Source organism: Bombina bombina, chromosome 3 (genome assembly GCF_027579735.1).
Source record: "Bombina bombina isolate aBomBom1 chromosome 3, aBomBom1.pri, whole genome shotgun sequence".
Classification (NCBI taxonomy): Eukaryota; Metazoa; Chordata; class Amphibia; order Anura; family Bombinatoridae; genus Bombina; species Bombina bombina.
Window position 1 is genome coordinate 1,271,199,693 of NC_069501.1, and position 20,956 is coordinate 1,271,220,648.

Here is a 20,956-nt window from a genome sequence, read left to right on the forward strand (position 1 = left end):
TCAAACTTGTAGAATTTTGAAAAAGTGTGGAGAGGACCAAGTTGCAGCCTTGCAAATCTGTTCCACAGAAGCTTCATTTTTGAATGTGCATTAAGCAGCAACAGCCCTCATGGAATGAGCCGTAACTCACTCTCTGGAGGGTGCTGTCCAGCAGTCTTATATGCAAAACGTATGATACTCTTCAGCCAAAAAGAAAGTAGCCGTGGCTTTCTGCCCCTTACGTTGTCCCGAGAAAACCACAAACAAGGCAGAAGACTGACAAAAATCCTTAGTCGCCTGTAAATACAATTTTTAAAGCATGAACTACGTCTAAATTGTGTAGAAGCTGTTCCTTCTGAGGATTAGAACACAAGGAACAACAATCTCCTGATTAATGTTCCAGTCAGAAACTACTTTAGGAAGAAATCCCAATTTTGTACGTAAAACTACCTTATCCGAATGGAAAATAAGATAAGGAGACTCATACTGCAATGCCAAGAGTTCTGACACTCTACGAGCAGAAGAAATAACAAGAAACAAAACTTTCCAAGATAACTTAATATCTAAGGAATGAATAGGCTCAAACAGAGCCCCTTGAAGAACCTTAACTAAATTAAGACTCCAGGGAGGAGTAACTGGTTTGAACACAGGCCTGACAAAATGATTGCACATCTCGAAAATCTGCCAGACGTTTATGTAACAAAAATTTGACCCTTTAGGGAACTAGTTTATAATCCTTTCTCCAAACCTTCTTGGAGTAATGACAGAATTCTAGGAATCCTAACCCTGCTCCAAGAATAACCCTTGGATTCACACCATTATAGATATTTATGCCACATCTTATGGTAAATCTTTCTAGTCACAGGTTTACGAGCCTGAATCATGGTCTCAATGACCGAATCTGAAAATCCCCGCTTGGATAAGATTAAGCATTCAATCTCCATGCATTCAGCTTCAGAGAAACTAGATGTGGATGAAGGAAGGGCCCTTGAAGTAGAAGGTCCTTCCTTAACGGAAGTCTCCAAGGTGGAAGAGACGACATTTCCACCAGGTCTGCATACCAAATCCTGCGAGGCTAAGCCGGTACAATGAGGATCAATGACGCCCTCTCCTGCTTGATTCGAGCAATGACCCGATGAAGAAGAGCAAACTGGAAAATAGGTATGCAAGACTGAAATTCCAAGAGAAGACCAAGTCGTTATTGTTATATGAGGAAGCAACAGCCCTGGTGGAATGAGATGTAACTTTCAGGAGGCTGCTGTCTCATATGCAAAACGGATGATACTCTTCAACCAAAAGGAAAGAGGTAGCCGTAGCTTTCTGACCCTTACGTTCTCTAGAAAAAATTTCAGAAGACTATTGGCGAAAGTCCTTAGTCGCTTGTAAATAAAAAATTTAAAGCATGGACTACATCCAAAATGTGCAGAAGACGTTCCTTCTGAGAAGAAAGATTAGGACACAAGGAAGGAACAACAATCTCCTAATTATTGTTCTTGTCTGAAACAACCTTAGGAAGAAAACCAAATTTAGTACATAACACCACCTTATCCGAATTAAAAAGGTAAGGCGAATTATATTGTAATGCCAAAAGCTCAGACACTCCTCAAGCAGAAGAAATGGCAACAAGAAATAAAACTTTGCAAGGTAACAACTTGATATCTATGGAATGCATAGGTTCAACTGAATTTTTATCTTAAAGTTCTTCAAGGAGTTCCAACTCCATGAAGGAGCAATTGGTTTAAACACAGGCCTGACTAATCAGAGCCTGACAAAAGGATTGAACATCTGCCAGACGCTTGTGTAACAAAATAGGTAAAGCAGAGATCTGACCCTTTAGGGAACTCGCTGATAAACCCTTCTCCAATCCTTCTTGGAGTAAAGAGAAAATCCTGGGAATCCCAACTACTCCATGAGTAACCCTTGGATTCACACGGCTATTGTGCATTGCCGTCACCATCAGCCCGATTACCTCTATGTACTGAGCCACTGATATCTATGCCCTATCTTTTGGTAAATCTTAGTTACAGGCTTACATGCCTGAATTAAGATATATATGACCGAAGCAGAGAAACCTCGCTTGTATAGGATCAAGCGTCCAATCTCCAAGCAATCAGCTTCAGAGAAACTAGATTTGGGTGGAAGAAGGGACCCTGAATAAGAGGTCCTTCCTCAACGGAAGTGTCCAAGGTTGCAGATGACATGTCCACCAGATCAGCATACCAAATCCTGCGAGGCCACACAGAAGCGAGGAGGATCACTGATGCTTTCTCCTATTTGATTTGAACAATCACCCGGGAAAGAAGCGCAAAACAGGGGAAAATAGATATTCTAGGCTGAAGTACCAAAGAACTGCCAAGGCAGCTAAAAGCTCAGACTGGGGGCCCTGGACCTGTATCCCAGAAGCCTGGCATTCTGACAAGACCCCATTTGAAAATCAGATTGGAGAATACTCCCGGGTGGAGTTCCCACTCTCCCGGATAAAAAGTCTGTCTACTCAAAAAATCAGTTTCCCAAGTGTCCACCCCTGGGATATGGATTGCTGACAAATGGCATGAATGAGCCTCCGCCCACTGGATAATCTTGGCTACCTCAGCCATCGTTAAGGAACACCTTGTTCCTCCCTGATGATTTATGTAAGACCGTCATGTTGTCCGTCTGAAAACTGATGAAACTGAGCCGAAGCCAACTGAGACCAGACGAGCCTTGAAGCTCGCTCTCAGTTCCAGGAAGTCTATAAAAAGAACAGACTCCGCCTGAGTCCACACTCTGCTAAATCATGTTCCCTTGGATAGGCGATCCAGAGACAACCACCATAGAAGAGAGTCCCTTGTCTCCTGATCCAGAGTTATTTGAGGAGACAAGTCTGAATAGTCTCCGTTCCATTTCCCGAGTATGCTTAACTGCATAGGTCTGAGGTGGAATGAACAAACGGAATTTTAAGGGTCACAAGGCGCTGCTCATTTTATTAACCAAGGATGAAAGGTTGAGTGGACCTCATTGGGGATTGAACCTGCAACCCTTGGGTTGTTACAGAGCTCAGCCAGTGTCTTAACATGCTGAGATATCTGTCGGGCTATTGTCCATTGCCGTCACCATCAGCCCAATTACCTCTATGTACTGAGCCACTGAAGTCTGAGAAGTGTACTGAAGGACTAGACCAGCATTGATAGACCTTGATTTCCTGACCTCAGTCAGAAAAATCTTTTTTGATATGGAATTTGTCATGATTCCCAAGAAAGCTACCCTTGTGCTTGGGACTAAGGAACACTTTTCCAAAGTCACCTTCCACCCGTGAGATCACGGGAAGTATAACACCATGTCCGTGTAAATCTTGCTTGCTGTAAGGACGCCTGGACTAGGATATCAGCCAGATAAGGCGCCATTGCAATGCCCCGTAACTGAAGCACCGCCAACAGCGATCCCAGAGCCTCCATAAGAACTCGGAACTGTGGCAATACCGAAAGGAAGGACCACGAACAGGAAGTGTTTGTCCAGAAAGGCAAACCCTAGAACTTGAGACTATTCTCGTGAACGGCACATGAAGGCACTTGTCCTTTAATCCACCGTTGTCATAAATTGACCCTCTAGGATCAAGGGAGGAATGGAACAAATTAATAGTTGCCATCTTGAAGGACAGTACCCTTCCTAAAAAATGGTCTGAAGATTCCCCTTTTTCGGGAACCACAACCCGATGGGTAACCCCAGATCCTGTACCAGTATTAGAACTGGAACAATCACTCCCAGGTCTGAGAGGTCTCCTACGCAGTGTAAGGACGTCTCTCCTTTTGTCTTATCTTCCGACAATCTTGAAAGCAGAAACTGCCTCAGAGGAAAACATTTGAGCTCGAAAAAAAAAAAACTTGCGCTAAAATGGAAAGTCAGCCCCCTACAGATCCAATCTCGGACCGGGGCATGTTCTCCATGCTGTCTGATTCAACAGCAGGCTATGTTTTTTTTTGTTTTAATTTTCATCAAGCCAGGTCCCAACAATGTCTGCTCCTGGCAAGGAATCGCCAAAATCTTAGTTTTAGAACATATATCCATAAAACAAGGCTCTTACCATAAGGTTCCAAGGGCTGGAACAGAGCCACCTATGCTCCCAGTTTGATAACTGGAAGGGAAGAAAGTGAAATAAAGGAATTAGCCAATGTGAAAGCTTTATCCAGTCCTGGATTTTATCCAGGGAAGCTACCGACTAATAATATCAGACAACGCATCAAACCAATATGCTGTCACACCAGTGACGGTAGCAAAGTACAAAGATGGTTGCCATTGTAAACCCTGATGTGTGTCCCATTACTAAATTTTGTCCATAGGACAAAAAGAGAGAGGTAGCCGAAGCCTTTTGACCTCTCCTCTGTCCAGAGTAAACGACAAACAGAAGAAGTTTGTCTAAAATCTTTAGTTGCCTGTAAGTAGAACTTCAGAGCACGGACCACGTCTAGATTATGCAAAAAAGACGTTCCTTCTTTGAAGAAGGATTAGGACACAATGATGGAACAACAATCTCTTGATTGATATTCCTGTTAGAAACAACCTTAGGCAAAAACCCAGGTTTAGTACGCAGTACTACCTTGTCTGAATGAAAGATCAGATAAGGAGAATCACAATGTAAGGCAGATAACTCAGACTCTTCGAGCCGAGGAAATAGCCATCAAAAACAAAACTTTCCAAGATAAAAGCTTAATATCAATGGAATGAAGGGGTTCAAACGGAACACCCTGAAGAACTTTAAGAACCAAGTTTAAGCTCCACGGAGGAGCAACAGCTTTAAACACAGGCTTAATTCTAGCCAAAGCCTGACAAAAGGCCTGGACGTCTGGATTCTCTGCCAGACGTTTATGTAAAAGAATAGACAGAGCTGAAATCTGTGCCTTTAGCGAACTAGCGGATAAACTCTTTTCTAAACCCTCTTGTAGAAAAGCCAATATCCTAGGAATCCTAACCTTACTCCATGAGTAACTCTTGGATTCGCACCAATATAAATATTTACGCCATATCTTATGGTAAATTTTTCTGGTCACAGGTTTCCGAGCCTGTATTAATGTATCAATAACCGAATCCAAAAACCCACGCTTTGATAGAATCAAGCGTTCAATTTCCAGGCAGTCAGCCTCAGAGAAATTAGGTTTGGATGGTTGAAAGGACCCTGAATTAGAAGGTCCTGACTCAGAGGAAGAGACCATGGTGGACAGGACGACATGTCCACTAGGTCTGCATACCAGGTCCTGCGTGGCCACGCAGGCGCTATCAGAATTACCGATGCCCTCTCCTGTTTGATCCTGGCAATCAGTCGAGGCAGCAACGGAAATGGTGGAAACACATAAGCTATGTTGAAAACCCAAGGGGCTGCTAATGCATCTTCCAGCACCGCTCCCGGGTCCCTGGACCTGGATCCGTAACGAGGAAGCTTCGCGTTCTGGCGAGATGCCATGAGATCCAGATCCGGTTTACCACAACGGCGAATCAGTTGAGCAAATACCTCCGGGTGAAGTTCCCACTCTCCCGGATGAAAAGTCTGGCGACTTAGGAAATCCGCCTCCCAGTTCTCTACGCCCGGGATGTAAATCGCTGACAGGTGGCAAGAGTGAGACTCTGTCCAGCGAATTATCTTCGAGACTTCCAACATCGCTAGGGAACTCCTGGTTCCCCCTTGATGATTGATGTAAGCCACAGTCGTGATATAGTCCGACTGAAATCTGATGAACCTCAGTTTTGCTAACTGAGGCCAAGCTAGAAGAGCATTGAATATTGCTCTTAATTCTAGAATGTTTATTGGAAGGAATTTCTCCTCCCGAGTCCACGATCCCTGAGCCTTCAGGGAATTCCAGACTGCTCCCCAGCCTAGAAGGCTGGCATCCGTTGTTAAAATCGCCCAATCTGGTCTGCGAAAGGTCATTCCTTTGGACAGATGAACCGGTGACAACCACCAGAGAAGAGAATCTCTGGTCTCCTGGTCCAGATTTAGCAAAGGGGACAGATCTGAGTAAACCCCGTTCCATGGACTTAGCATGCATAGTTTCAGCGGTCTGAGATGCAGGCGCGCAAATGGCACTATGTCCATTGCCGCGACCATTAAGCCGATTACCTCCATGCACTGAGCTACTGATGGGCTTGGAACGGAATGAAGGACACGGCAAGCATTGAGAATCTTTGATAACCTGGACTCAGTCAGGTAAATCTTCAGCTCTACAGAATCTATAAGAGTCCCTAGAAAAAGGAACCCTTGTGAGTGGTAACAGAGAACTCTTTTCCACGTTCACTTTCCACCCATGCGACCTCAGAAATGCTAGAACTATCTCTGTATGAGACTTTGCATTCTGAAAACTTGACGCTTGTATCAGAATGTCGTCTAGGTACGGAGCCACCGCTATGCCTCGTGGTCTTAGTACCGCCAGAAGTGAGCCCAGAACCTTCGTAAAAATTCTCGGGGCCGTGGCTAACCCGAAGGGAAGAGCCACAAACTGGTAATGCCTGTCTAGAAAGGCAAACCTCAGGTACCGATAATGATCTTTGTGAATCGGTATATGAAGGTAAGCATCCTTTAAGTCCACTGTGGTCATATATTGACCCTCTTGGATCATGGGTAGGATGGTTCGAATGGTTTCCATCTTGAACGATGGTACCCTTAGGAATTTGTTTAAGATCTTTAAATCCAAGATTGGTCTGAAGGTTCCCTCTTTTTTGGGAACCACAAATAGATTCGAGTAAAATCCTTGTCCCTGTTCCGATCGCGGAACTGAGTGGATCACTCCCATGATTAAGAGGTCTTGTACACATTCTAGAAATGCCTCTCTCTTTACTAGGTTTGTCGATAACCTCGAAAGATGGAACCTCCCTTGTGGAGGAGAGGTTTTGAAATCCAGAAGGTATCCCTGAGATATAATCTTTAACGTCCAGGGATCCTGCACATCTCTTGCCCAAGCCTGGGCGAAGAGAGAAAGTCTGCCCCCCACTAAATCCGTCTCCGGATAGGGGGCCCTGTCTTCATGCTGTCTTAGGGGCGGGAGTAGGCTTTCTGGCCTGCTTGCCCTTGTTCCATGACTGGTTGCCTTTCCAACCCTGTCTGTAACGAGCAGTAGTTCCTTCCTGTTTTGGAGCGGAGGAAGTCGATGCTGCTCCTGCCTCTAAGTTACGAAAGGCACGAAAATTAGATTGTTTGGCCTTTGGTTTGGCCCTGTCCTGAGGAAGGGCGTGGCCCTTACCTCCCGTAATGTCAGCAATAATATCCTTCAAGCCGGGCCCGAATAAGGTCTGCCCTTTGAAAGGAATATTAAGTAGCTTAGACTTGGAAGTTACATCCGCTGACCAGGATTTAAGCCAGAGCGCTCTGCATGGCGAATCCGGAATTTTTAGCCGTAAGTTTGGTTAGATGTACTACGGCATCTGAAACAAACGCATTAGCTTGCTTAAGGGTTCTAACTTTGCTCAAAGCCTCATCCAATGGCTCTGTGCGAATCGCCTCTTCCAGAGACTCAAACCAGAATGCCGCTGCAGCCGTGACAGGCGCAATGCATGCAAGAGGCTGCAATATAAAACCCTGTTGAACAAACATTTTCTTAAGATAACCCTCTAATTTTTTATCCATTGGATCTGAGAAAGCACAGCTATCCTCCACCGGGATAGTGGTACGCTTGGCTAACGTAGAAACTGCTCCCTCCACCTTAGGGACCGTCTGCCATAAGTCTCGTGTGGTGGCGTCTATAGGGAACATTTTTCTAAATATCGGGGGAGGGGAAAAAGGCACACCGGGTCTATCCCACTCCTTACTAATAATTTCTGTATGTCTTTTTGGTATAGGAAAGACGTCAGTACACACCGGTACCGCATAGTATCTATCCAACCTACACAATTTCTCTGGAATTGCCACCGTGTCGCAATCATTCAGAGCCGCTAATACCTCCCCTAGTAACACACGGAGGTTCTCAAGCTTAAATTTATAAATTCGGGCATATTATATAATACTTCTTTCATAACATTAGCCATATCATGTAAAGTGATTTGTAAGGGCCTAGATGTACTTGGCGTCTCAATCCTACACATCTCCCGAGCGGCAGACGCAGGTACTGACACGTGAGGAGAGTTAGGCGGCATAACTTCCCCCTCGTTGCCTGGTGATAGTTTCTTTATCGGTACGGATTGACTTTTATTCAAAGCAATATCAATACAATTGGTACACATCGTTCTATTGGGCTCCACATTGGCTTTTGAACATGATGAACAAACAGTTAACTCTGAATCAGACATGTTTAAACAGACTTAGCAATGAAACTAGCAAGCTTGGAAATCACTTTCAATAAGTTTACAAGCAATATCAAAACGCTGCAGCGCTTCAAAAAATACAGATATAATTAAACAATTCTTAAGAAGTGTATTATTAGCAGAGGATTGCACCCATTAGCAAAAGGATGATTAACCCCTCAACACCCAAAACGGATAAAACTGATATCAATTAAGATTTAACGCTTTTAATCACAGTCAAGCACACTGTCACAGATGTGCTGTGACTGATTACCTCCCTCACAAATGAATTTTGCAGACCCCTGAGCTCTCTAGAGACGTCCTGGATCAAGGAGGAAGAAGCAGGAAGACTGCTAGAATTTTAACTGCGCAACAAGGCGCTAAAACAAGGTCCCTCCCACTCCTATCACAACAGTGGGAGCCCTGATATAACGGTTTCCATGCAGAAAAATATCATGCCCAAAGAGATTTATCACCAAAGTACCTCACAAAAACGAATAACATGCCAGTAAACGTTTTATTAAAAAGCAATATTTTTCAATGTCATGCAAAGTTATCACTAAGCCTGCTACCAGTCGCTACCACTGCAGATAAGGCTTAAGTATTATTTCAGTTTTAACAGTATTTTCCCAGTCAAATTCTAGTCCCTAGAAAATAACACGACTGCGCATACATTTATCAGCCTGATACCAGTTGCCACTACTGCATTTAAGGCTGTACTTACATCATACGGTAACAGCAGTATTTTCTTAGTCAATTCCATTCCCAGAAAATAAAGTACTGCACATACCTCATTTGCGGAGGACCCCGCATGCTATTTCCAGTTTCTGAAGTTACCCCACTCCTCAGAATGTCGAGAACAGCCAGTGGATCTTGGTTACGCCTGCTAAGATCATAGAAAAAAACGCAGGCAGTTTCTTCTTCCAAATACTGCCTGAGATAGAAAAACAGCACACTCCGGTGCCATTTAAAATAAACTTTTGATTGAAGAATAGATAAGTAAAAACTCCAGCTCCTCTCGCGACCTCCTTTGTTGAGGGTTGCAAGAGAATGACTGGATATGACATGTGAGGGGAGGAGCTATATAGCAGCTCTGCTTGGGTGATCCTCTTGCAACTTCCTGTTGGGAAGGAGAATATATCCCATAAGTAATGGATGACCCGTGGACTGAACACACTTAACAAGAGAAATATAAAATTTACATTACAAAACAGTACTGTTTCTTTAAACAACATTATTGTTACGGTTACCCTTAGTCTCGCTGAGAGATGGACCGCTTAGTAGCCTGGATCCCTATTGCTAAAGAGGGGAGAAGCTGCTTTCCATAGTATTCTATATGAGTCTCGCAAATATAGAATAATTTCCCTTAGCTGCAGTACAGCTAGGATACCCTTCTGCCCACAAAAACGAGTCAACGCTGCGATTGAGGGTCAAACAAGAACTCAGGACTGGGATGCCCAGCCTGCTTTTTATTAAGGTTACATGCACACAGGGCACTCCCAGGGGGAGAGGGGGGGAAGCACAAAATCCCCCATCACACATTTAGATAGAGAGCACTGTCCTTTGACAGGCCACAATAGGATTACAGTACTTAAGATAACAAGTTTACAAGTTCATCTTATCAATTAGCAGTCTGGCTCCAGAGGTGATTAGACAATAGTTTCTAAAAGCTGAAAAAAAAGAGTTAACTCTTTATGAAATGAAACTTGTTACAGTTTTCTTGGAGCCCTTCTTAGGCGCTGGCTTGCTGGTTCAGGCATTGCTGCTGGGAAATAAGCTCTTCACAACAAAATAACTAATGCTTCTGTAACATTTATCTTTTACGTGCTTTTGTAGCATCCTATCACAAAGGATGAACTAAACCAAGCAACTGAAATCAATATAACAAAGATAACCGATAAAAAAAAAAAAAAAAAAAAAAAAAAAAAAAAAAAAAAAACTTTACTGTAAGCTAACAGTTCTGGACCTACTGAACCTCAGCTATTGTGCTGAAGGTGCCCAAGTGTCCAAGATAACAGTTTAACAATCAGACTTTAACACGTCTGACACTATGTAATTAACACAGCTATGAAGCGCTCAGTGCTAGACCGACAGTAACGTTTTGTTAAACGCTCTACCCTCCGGTATCATAATTGAGGTAGAGAGCGCAACTACAAATGCTCGTATAGCTCCGCCCCTCGTGGGCGTGAGTACTCCATCTCCCAGCACTCTGATTGTACAGCACTCTGATTGTACAGAGATGGAGGAATGAGCTCAAAAACGGCCGGAAGATAACTCCGCCCATCGTGGGCGTCACCGTACTCAATCTCCCGGTCGCCATTAAGATCTTATAGATCTGACACCGGGGGATATAATTAAGCCAAAGGTACAAAAGTTTAGCCGAGTATGCTACCGCATGTCAGTAAGCTCTATCCCCCACAATAGTGACTCAAAACACGTCTATGAAACTCTGTAATAAAGTCCCAATTGATGTGTAAGGTAACATTATCTTGTGTTATCCAACTCCACAAATTTCTTAAGCCCCAGTGCCTGCCAAACAAAGCTGTGCTGTCATAGGATCCCCCTCCACTGAATAAGTCTAGGAGGATAGCGTCCTAACAAGAGATTTGTCTCATCAAGTGCCCCACTTCCCGAGGTTCCCAGACCCAGAATAAAAAGTTGGCACTTACCTTTAACATCTGCCCGACAGCAGGGCAGCCCAGCAGGGTGTAGGAGGTCCTCTCCCTCCCATAGCCCTGTGGAAAATCATAAGCCTGAGTTAATTATACTTAGGCTATCAGGAGAAGGGCAGCATAAATGTATAGGAGGCGCAGTGAGAATTATGTCCCACCAGTTCCTATTGTTCTAAAGACACCAATAGCACTACTACAGAGACTGATATGGACTACAGCTACACCCTAGAACAAAGTAGCACTCTCTGGCACTACTTTAAAAATAATAAACTCTTCATTGAAGAATCTAATCTAGCACCTCACTTTACCTCTTCCTATCACTAACGTAGGCAAAGAGAATGACTAGAGTGGGAGGGAAGGGAGAAGCTATATATACAGCTCTGCTGTGGTGCTCTTTGCCTCCTCCTGCTGACCAGGAGGCGTAATCCCACAAGGATGAAATCCGTGGACTCATCGTGTCTTTAAAAGAAAAGGCGTGCACAGCACAATTGCCGTCTCCTCTTGTCCCGCCCATCATGGGCGTTGCCAATACAGCCATCTCCCGGTCGGCATATTTGTTATGAAACCGCCGGGAGATGTGAACCACCAGCAAATGTTTTCCTTGCCTCAGTGCCTGCGTCTATGCTGGCCCCATAATATCTCCTGTGTACAGAGGAGAATTTATGTGTTAAGAATATAAAGTGCCCAATTTTAATAAAGGCTTCCTTATATGTCCAATCTTATGAAATAAAGTGCCAAACTAATTTCTGGGGTTAACGGAACTCAGAAACAAAGTCAGCACTTACGTCATTCTGCCTGAAAGCAAGGCAGTTCCCAGGTTTGAGAGGTCCTCTCCCTCACATGGACCTGTGACAAAAGAGAAAGGACTGAGTAATATCCCTCAGTTTATCAGGGTTAGGGCAGCAATAATATATGGGAAGCACTCTAAAGCCACCACTGCTCTACCGAAGAGACTGATATGGACTACGGCTACACCCCAGGACAAAGCAGCACAATCTTGTACTACCTTAAAAATAGAAAATATTCTTCAATCAAGAGTTTAACACCTAACTTTACCACTTCCTTACTCTAACGTAGGCAAAGAGAATGACTGGGCTGGGAGGGAAGCGATATTTAACAGCTTTGCTGTGGTGCTCTTTGCCGTCTCCTGCTGGTCAGGAGTGATATATCGCATTAGTAATTAGATGATCCGTGGACTCATCGTGTCATTAAAAAGAAATACATATTCAGTAAAATAAGCCAACAGCAGCACTTCAAATGACATTGTAGGCTGCGCACATACAATTCTAGCCAGCTGTACGCCTCTGTACCATAATATTCCATCCTATGGCTCTGTTGGTTTTTACTTTAAAGGGACAGTTCACCCAAAAACTTTCTCCCCTTTAAATTATTCCCAATGATCCTTTTTACCTGCTAGAGTGTATTAAATTGGTTGCAAGTAACTCCTTTACTCATATTTCAGCATTTGAAATAGCTGATTTAGCTTGTGGTTTCCCGACCTATACTGAAAGTTTTGATACTGGCGTATATGCTATTGACAAGCCTAAGTAAACACAGCCAGCAGAAGAGATTACACCCTCAGTGGGGGGCATGATAGTTAAGTAATAAAATGATAATTTTCCATTGTTCTGTCTATGTATTGAGCTTTGGTGTTCCAGACAAATATAAGATAAGGAAGCAAGTCTGTGTACATGAAAGTGATAACATAATGAGATATGATATTACCTGAAGCTCAACCCATTGTAATAGGCTGTGGTTTCAAAGCACAAAACCAGCTACTTCAGATACACAAATAAACCGGAAAATGCAATTTCTCAAATATTTTATACTCTGCAGTTGGTATAACAAGTCATTTAAAATACATTTATGGAAAAACAATTTTACAGTGTACTGTCCCTTTAACTCCTTGTTAGCAAAAAGTTGCACTGTAGTTCACTCTGACAATTTGAGATACCCATATGTAGTTGCACTGCTGACAAACTGATGCACAGCTTGCACGCTGGACACAACTAAAAGGAAACTGATGAAAAATACTGTGCGTTTATGCTTGTGGGGTGTGTTACAGGCTACAAATCTGCCAGTTAGCTTCTATCTTACATACAAGCTGTTTAAAATAATGGTCAACGAAAAAAATTAAAGGTCAACGGCTTTAGCTTAAAAGGGATATGAAACTCTTTCATGAGTCATATAGACCATATACTTTTAACAACTTTCCAATTTACCTCCCAGTTTGCTTCATGCTCTTCTTATCCTTTGTTGAAAAGGATACCAAGGTAGGCTCAAGAGAAGCAAAGCACTAGTGGGAGCAAGCTGCTGATTGGTGGCTGCACATATGCCTCGTCATCTGCTTCCTTGATTTGTTCAACTAACTCCCAAAAGTGCATTGCTGCTCCTTCAACAAAAGAATACCAAAAGAACAAACCAAAATTGATAGTAGTAAATTGGAACACTGTTTAAAATTGTAAATTCTTAATGAATCATGAAAGAAACAAAAAATTGGGTTTCATGTCCCTTTAACTTTTTTCTTTTCTTTTAAATAACAAATTACTTACCAGAATTCCTTTTCCTTCGATACAGGGAAAGTCCACAGCTGCATCTGGGAAATACAGAACCTGGCCACCAGGAGGAGGCAAAGACACCCCAGCCAAAGGCTTAAATACTTCCCCCACTTCCCTCATCCCCCAGTCATTCTTTGCCTTTCGTCACAGGAGGATGGCAGAGAAGTGTCGGAAGATTCAGATTAGTCTCTTATGTAGGGTAGTACTCTTCGAGATGGGACTGAAGTTTTAAGTGGTCTTGTCAGCCTCTCAGTGAGAGCATTGATGAAAGTTAGTCTGGGGATACAGGGAGAGTCTTTCTGCGAACCCATTCAGACTCGTATTAACAGCTCCTAAAGCAGAAGCGCTGCTACAATCTGTCAAACTTGAAAGACCGTTTTACTGTTCCATGGTATAGATTCCGGTAAGATCGTTAACATTTTTACACATATTGCAAACGCTAGAAGACAGGGTCACAATGTGGCTCCTTTTACCTTTATGGACTCATGGGTTTATCTCCTGAGGAGGATTATGAACAGTTCAATCATATAGTTTAATCATATATTCTTTATTTGATTTTAAGCCTCTTTATGTGAGATGTTTATGGGCTCATAGGCTGAGATGGAACGTACAGGTTTCACTTTCACTTTTAAGGTTGCGCAGCTTAAAAGCTTTGCACGCTTTTTCTCATAGCAGGGACGGTCCTGGAGTACGCACCATGTGACCAGAATGGTCTAGGCTTCCGTTTCCTTTTTCTTGACCGAGTTACGGAGAGGAGTTTTCTTTCTAATGACACAGTGAGTCCACGGATCATCTAATTACTATTGGGAAATACCACTCCTGCCCAGCAGGAGGCTGCATAGAGCACCACAGCAAAGCTGTTAAATATCACCTCCCTTTCCTCCAACCCCAGTCATTCGACTGAAGTAAAGGAGAGAAAGCAAGCAACAAGATGCAGAGGTGTCTGAAGTTTATTACATATCAACAACCTGTCTAAAGAACAGGGCGGGCCATGGACTCATTGTGTCAAGAAATAAATACATTTATCAGGTAAGCATATTTTGTTTTCTTTCTAATGACACAATGAGTCCACGCATCATCTAATTACTATTGGGAATCAACCCAAGCTAGAGTACACAGATAAGGGAGGGACAAGACAGGAAACCTAAACGGAAGGAACCACTGCTTGAAGAACCTCTCTCCCAAAAGCGGTGCCTTCATACCGTAAAATAAGAACAAATCTCAGGGGATTACGTATCATTCTACAAGAGCAGTGGCTTCCTCTTGGGCCTTCATAAATGAGGCCTCTATGGATCAGCTTTGTAAGGCGGCTACAGATTGATGGCTTTGCTTCTGCTGAAGCAGCCTTTGGGAGAGAGGTTTTGCAGGCTGTAGTGCCCTCGGATTAGGGGCTGCATGTTTTTTTTTTACCCTCCCGTTAGCATTCAGTGTCCTCTGTAGGTTGGGTATTGTTTCCCACAAGTAATGAATGCAGCTGTGGACTCTCCCTATATTAAGAAGGAAAACATAAATTATGACTTACCAGATAATTTCCTTTCCTTCGATACAGGGAGAGTCCACAGCATCCGCCCGTGTTCTCCAATGGGCAGCCCTAAATTTATTTTGTTTTCTTCTGGCACCTTTTTCACCCTGATATTTCTCCTGTTTCCTTGTTCCCTCGGCAGAATGACTGGGGATGAGGTAAGTGGGGGGGAGGTAACATAGTAGATGAGGTTAAATAAAGACCAAAGTCCATCGAGTTTAACCTATACAAATCTAAAATATATACAAAAAGCTCCAGTTAAGCTTAAATAATCCCACTAAAAGGTGACCCATTTAAAACTTGCAATCATATCCATGAATTTTGTTTATAGACAGAAATGTAGCCAAATAATTTTTAAATGTATCTAGGGGTATTGGCATTCACTACCTCCTTTGGTAATGAGTTCCACAATTTTATTGCTCTTACAGTGAAAAAACATTTCCGTTGCAGGAGATTAAATCTCCTTTCCTCCAACCTTAAATTGTGACCTCTGGTCACAAACAATTTTCTTGGAATAGACAGAGCTTCTGCCATCTCTGTATATGGGCCTTGAATATATTTATATAAAGTAATCATGTCACCTCTTAAGCGCCTTTTTTCTAAAGAAAACAAACCCAGTTTCGCTAGCCTCTCCTCATAGGTTAAATTCTCCAATCCCCTTATTAGCTTTGTGGCCCTTCTCTGGACTTTTTGCAATATCTTTTTTTGCGATTGGTCCCCAGAACTGGTATTTAAGCCTGGAAAATTTGATAATAGGAGTAAATTAGAAAGTTGCTTAAAATTTCATGCTCTATCTGAATCACGAAAGAAATTTTTTGGGTACAGTGTCCCTTTAAGCAAATAAGGTCAGAACTGGACGGAAAGTTCCCACCTCCTTAGGGAACACGAAAAAGTTTGAATAGTATCTCAAACCCCTCTCTGCGATAGGCACTGGAGAATGACTCCTAAGGAGAACAGATACCTTACGCACTCCACAAAAGGCTTCCCTCTTTCCTAGTCTTGAAGACGGGTTGAGATGATGAATCTGCCCCTGGGTGGATGAGATTTTAAACCTATCTTGTAACCCCGAGCTATGACCTCCAGGACCCAAGGATCCTGCACGTCCCTGAACCAAGCCCCTGAAGCGACAGACTGCCCCCTACACGATCCAAAATAGGACCGAGGGCCTCCTCTTCATGCAGACTTGGTCTTGACAGGCTTCTTGCTCTGCTTGGATCTATCCCAGGACTGAGCCGGCTTCCAAGAACTCTTGGTTTGCTCTGGATTAGCGGAGGCCTCCGACGCTGGGCTTTTAACAGAACTAAAGGAACAAAAATACAAACTTTGCCCCTGAGATTTGTTCTTATCTTACGGTATGAAGGCACCGCTTTTGGGAGAAAGGTTCTTCAAGCAGTGGTGCCTTCCGTTTAGGTTTCCTGTCTTGTCCCTCCCTTATCTGTGTACTCTAGCTTGGGTTGATTCCCAATAGTAATTAGATGATGCGTGGACTCATTGTGTCATTAGAAAGAAAACAAAATGTATGCTTACCTGATAAATGTATTATTTCTTGACACAATGAGTCCATGGCCCGCCCTGTTCTTTAGACAGGTTGTTATGTAATAAACTTCAGACACCTCTGCATCTTGTTGCTTGCTTTCTCTCCTTTACTTCAGTCGAATGACTGGGGTTGGAGGAAAGGGAGGTGATATTTAACAGCTTTGCTGTGGTGCTCTATGCAGCCTCCTGCTGGGCAGGAGTGGTATTTCCCAATAGTAATTAGATGATCCATGGACTCACCGTGTCATTAGAAAGAAAACTCCTCTCCGTAACTCGGTCAAGAAAAAGGAAACGGAAGCCTCGACCATTCCGGTCACATGGTGCGTACTGCAGGACCGTCCCTGCTATGAGAAAAAGCGTGCCAAGCTTTTAAGCTGTGCAACCTTCAAAGTGAAAGTGAAACCTGTACGTTCCATCTCAGCCTATGAGCCCATAAACATCTCACATAGAGGCTTAAAATCAAATAAAGAATATATGATTAAACCCAACTGTTCATAATCCTCCTCAGGAGATAAACCCATGAGTCCATAAAGGTAAAAGGAGCCACATTGTGACCCTGTCTTCTAGCGTTTGCAATATGTGTAAAAATGTTAACGATCTTACCGGAATCTATACTATGGAACAGTAAAACGGTCTTTCAAGTTTGACAGATTGTAGCAGCGCTTCTGCTTTAGGAGCTGTTAATACGAGTCTGAATGGGTTCGCAGAAAGACTCTCCCTGTATCCCCAGACTAACTTTCATCAATGCTCTCACTGAGAGGCTGACAAGACCACTTAAAACTTCAGTCCCATCTTGAAGAGTACTACCCTACATAAGAGACTACTCTGAATCTTCCGACACTTCTCTGCCATCCTCCTGTGACGAAAGGCAAAGAATGACTGGGGGATGAGGGAAGTGGGGGAAGTATTTAAGCCTTTGGCTGGGGTGTCTTTGCCTCCTCCTGGTGGACTCTCCCTGTATTAAGGAAATAAAGTGTTTTAATTCCCAATTATAGGGATTGTAAACACTGAGAATGGAATAGATATAAATATGCTTTTATTTTTTCTCCTTTTCCTGTAATTGAATTCTGATGAAGAGTTTTGAGAACCTGAAATGCACATGGCAGGCTTCAAATAAGTGGTGCAGAAAGTTTATTTTTGAAAAAAAATTGCAGCAATACAGTTAATATATAAAAATGAAAAAACCTCAATAGGTTGTTTGGACAACGGCAGACACATCTTGTAATTACAAGGTGTTTCCTTTGCCCATCTCTGTATTTCCATATTAATGGGAAAGTGGCACTTTAGTAGGGTAGAATTCACACTACCCTTAGCGCTTTATCACTGACTACAATTAAAGTGATGCTAAAAAACTTTGCATGTTTTAAAACCAGGTCTGGAATCCAAGTGAAATTTTAGATTGACTTCATCACATCTAATAAAATTGCGCTGTAACTTACTTTTAGTCTAGCCGTGCCATTCTAATACCCCGCGCTCCGGCCGCCACATTGATTCATTTTATGTGAGCTATTTAAACTGTTCTCCAATCAGCACTCCAGACATACGGCACTTTTCGTAGCTAGAGAACAATTCAAGCAGTTAGCTCACAAACAATATGAGTTTTGAAGTGGGCGTCTGGAACACTGTTTTCGAATGGCACAGCGAGATTACAGCATATCTTCATTAGAAGTGATCAATTGAAGTACATTTAAAATATCAAACTCCGGACCTGATTTTAAAACATGTGAAGTTTACAATCCCTTTAAAGTTAAGGTAAACTTTGATGAGTCAGTGACCCAATTTTAAAAATACTATTAAAAACAGGGGCACTCCAGCGCTTCCCCTGCCCATCGTAAGTCTCTTCTTACGTCACCAATGAAGAATACAGCTTCCTCCAAGCACGGTGTGTCCTCAGGCAATGTTTTCTCTGGGGGGGAAAGCCATGATTGGAGGAATCCAGATTTGTCATTGGTGACATATGAAAAGACTTGCGACGGGCGGGGGAGGCGCTGGAGCGGCTTCCAGAATTAAAAGGTAAGTATTTTTACAAAAACTGTGAAATGTAAACTTTGAAGAATGAAAGCCACTGGTTTTTAATATTTTTAAAAACAGGGCACTGATTCATCAAAGTTTACCTTCACTTTAAGCTATCCTGAGCGTGAAATAAGAACCTCTGAAATATTTTCATACGTCTTGTGAAGTTCCAAGCAAGTTTAGTGAAGAGTGTCCTTGCATGCGGTGAGTAGTGTGACCGTGCCAAACAAGTCAAAAGCCAGCAGAAACACTGTAAAAGCTCTGGCTCTACAAGAGGTCAATGCATTTAGCAAATAGGAGGAGGAGAGAGAGAAAAAAGCTTTTTTCCCCACTGAACCCAAGTTCCATGAGGAAATTAAATAAGGCATCATCAGCGTGCAGGACCATAAGGTGACTTGCCATTAACAACTAGAGATATTACAGACATATCTAAAGGCAAACAAACATAGCTTCAGTACGTGGATTCTGTCAAACGGTTTTCCTAACAATACTTTTACTGCCGATTACCAAGAAAACGTAACAAAGTGAAATGTGAACTGAAAAGGATATAAAAGTACAAAATATCTAATGTTTAACACAGAGGTACAAAATAGTTACATGCATGTAAATCTTGCAAAATAAAGTCTATTGTGTTTGCACTTCTGTTCCTTTAAGACAGACTGTACCTGATGTGTTTTTATATAAAGCCAAATGCCAAGCTATTAGCTGGGCCTGGTATACGTTAGTGGCAGAGCCAAAAGGATCTCTAAAGTCTGGAATCATTTACCTTGGGAAGAAGGCTTCAGACCAATTCTAAGGCCTCCACTGTAAGAGCAGACAAACAGAAGTGATGTCACACAGGTATGACTACTACAGTAAGCTATATGCAGCTCTAAACAAGGAGATGTTTGAGAAAAACGTAGACAAGAGCTTGTACAGCGGGTGGTCTCTAGAGACGCATTTACACACATGTATGCTGTATTTTATACACACACAATGGTCACTTGGAATGTAAAGAGTACAACCTTCACAGCTACATTATGACAGGGAGATTAGAATACATACAGATACACACGCATATATGAAAAATAGCAAGAAGTTACCAAAAGAGCCAGCACATGGGTACACATAAAATAAACATGATACACCGAGGGAGCAGCCAGGCTGGACACAAATATCACAAGCCAGAAACCCTCAATAAGATGAAAGGTTAAACCTTAAAGGGCCACTAAAACCAAAATCTTTCTTTCATTATTCAGATAGAGAAGAGAAATTTAAACATTACAATTTACTTCCATAATTTATTTTGCTTCATTTGTTAAATATCCTTATTTGAAGAAAAAGCAATGCACATGGTGAGCCAATCACATGATGCTTCTATGTGCAGCAACCAATCAGCAGCTAGTGAGCATATCTAGATATGCTTTTCATCAAAGAATATCAAGAGAATAAAACAAATTAGATAATATAAGTAAATTAGAAAGCTGTTTAAAATTGCATTCTCTTTCTAAATCATAAAAGAAAAAATGTGGGTGGCATGTCCCTTTAATACATAAAACCAAGGGAAATGCGGTTCTAATCCATATACTGCTAGAAATCCTTGAAAAGGTGATGCTAGCACACAGTCACGGTCATATTCACATTATATTTGTTCCAGTGCACAAATGTAGTACAATCTGTGAAACAGCAATAACAGAGAAAAGGAATATTATGTCATAGAAAATAAGCAGCAAAAAAAAATTACTTAAAATTAAGTCTGTAAAACATTTATCCAAATAAAAATATGGCTAGATGCTTAGTTTTAAATTCACACAACACGATAGCTTTACAGCAAATAACAGTCTACACATTCTTTCAATTTCCATCACAGCCTCTAAGAGATCATCCCTAAAATCTTGCCCCATGCAAAGCTTCTGTGGCAGTGCCACATTGACCCCATGACAGGCATCAGTGCCACATTGACCCCATGACAGGCATCAGTGCCACATTGACCCCATGACAGGCATCAGTGCCACATTGACCCCATGACAGGCATCAGTGCCACATTGACCCCATGACAGGCCTCAGTGCCACATTGACCCCATGACAGGCATCAGTGCCACATTGACCCCATGACAGGCATCAGTGCCACATTGACCCCATGACAGGCATCAGTGCCACATTGACCCCATGACAGGCATCCCCCCCCCCCCCGTGCAACATCTCTACACAGGCACCCCCCCATATGGTAAGGCAGCACCACAGTGTCACCATGCTGAGCATACCCCCTGTGTTGTGTCGATGCCACAATGAATTCCATGCCACACCATCCACACATCGGGCACCCCCCTGCGCTATGCCAGTGCCACAGGGTGGATACAAAATCAATTGTTTGTAAAAAAACAAATTCTATTTAAGATACATAATTATGATATATTACAATAGGGAATTTTATCCATTAATTCAGTGTCATGTTC

General features: G+C 42.5%; 1 protein-coding gene across 1 annotated transcript in view; it reads right to left on the bottom strand.

Annotated features, from left to right (window-relative positions):
- NUP98 (nucleoporin 98 and 96 precursor) overlaps window positions 1-20,956 on the bottom strand; it is a 655,099-nt gene that overhangs the window by 622,863 nt on the left and 11,280 nt on the right.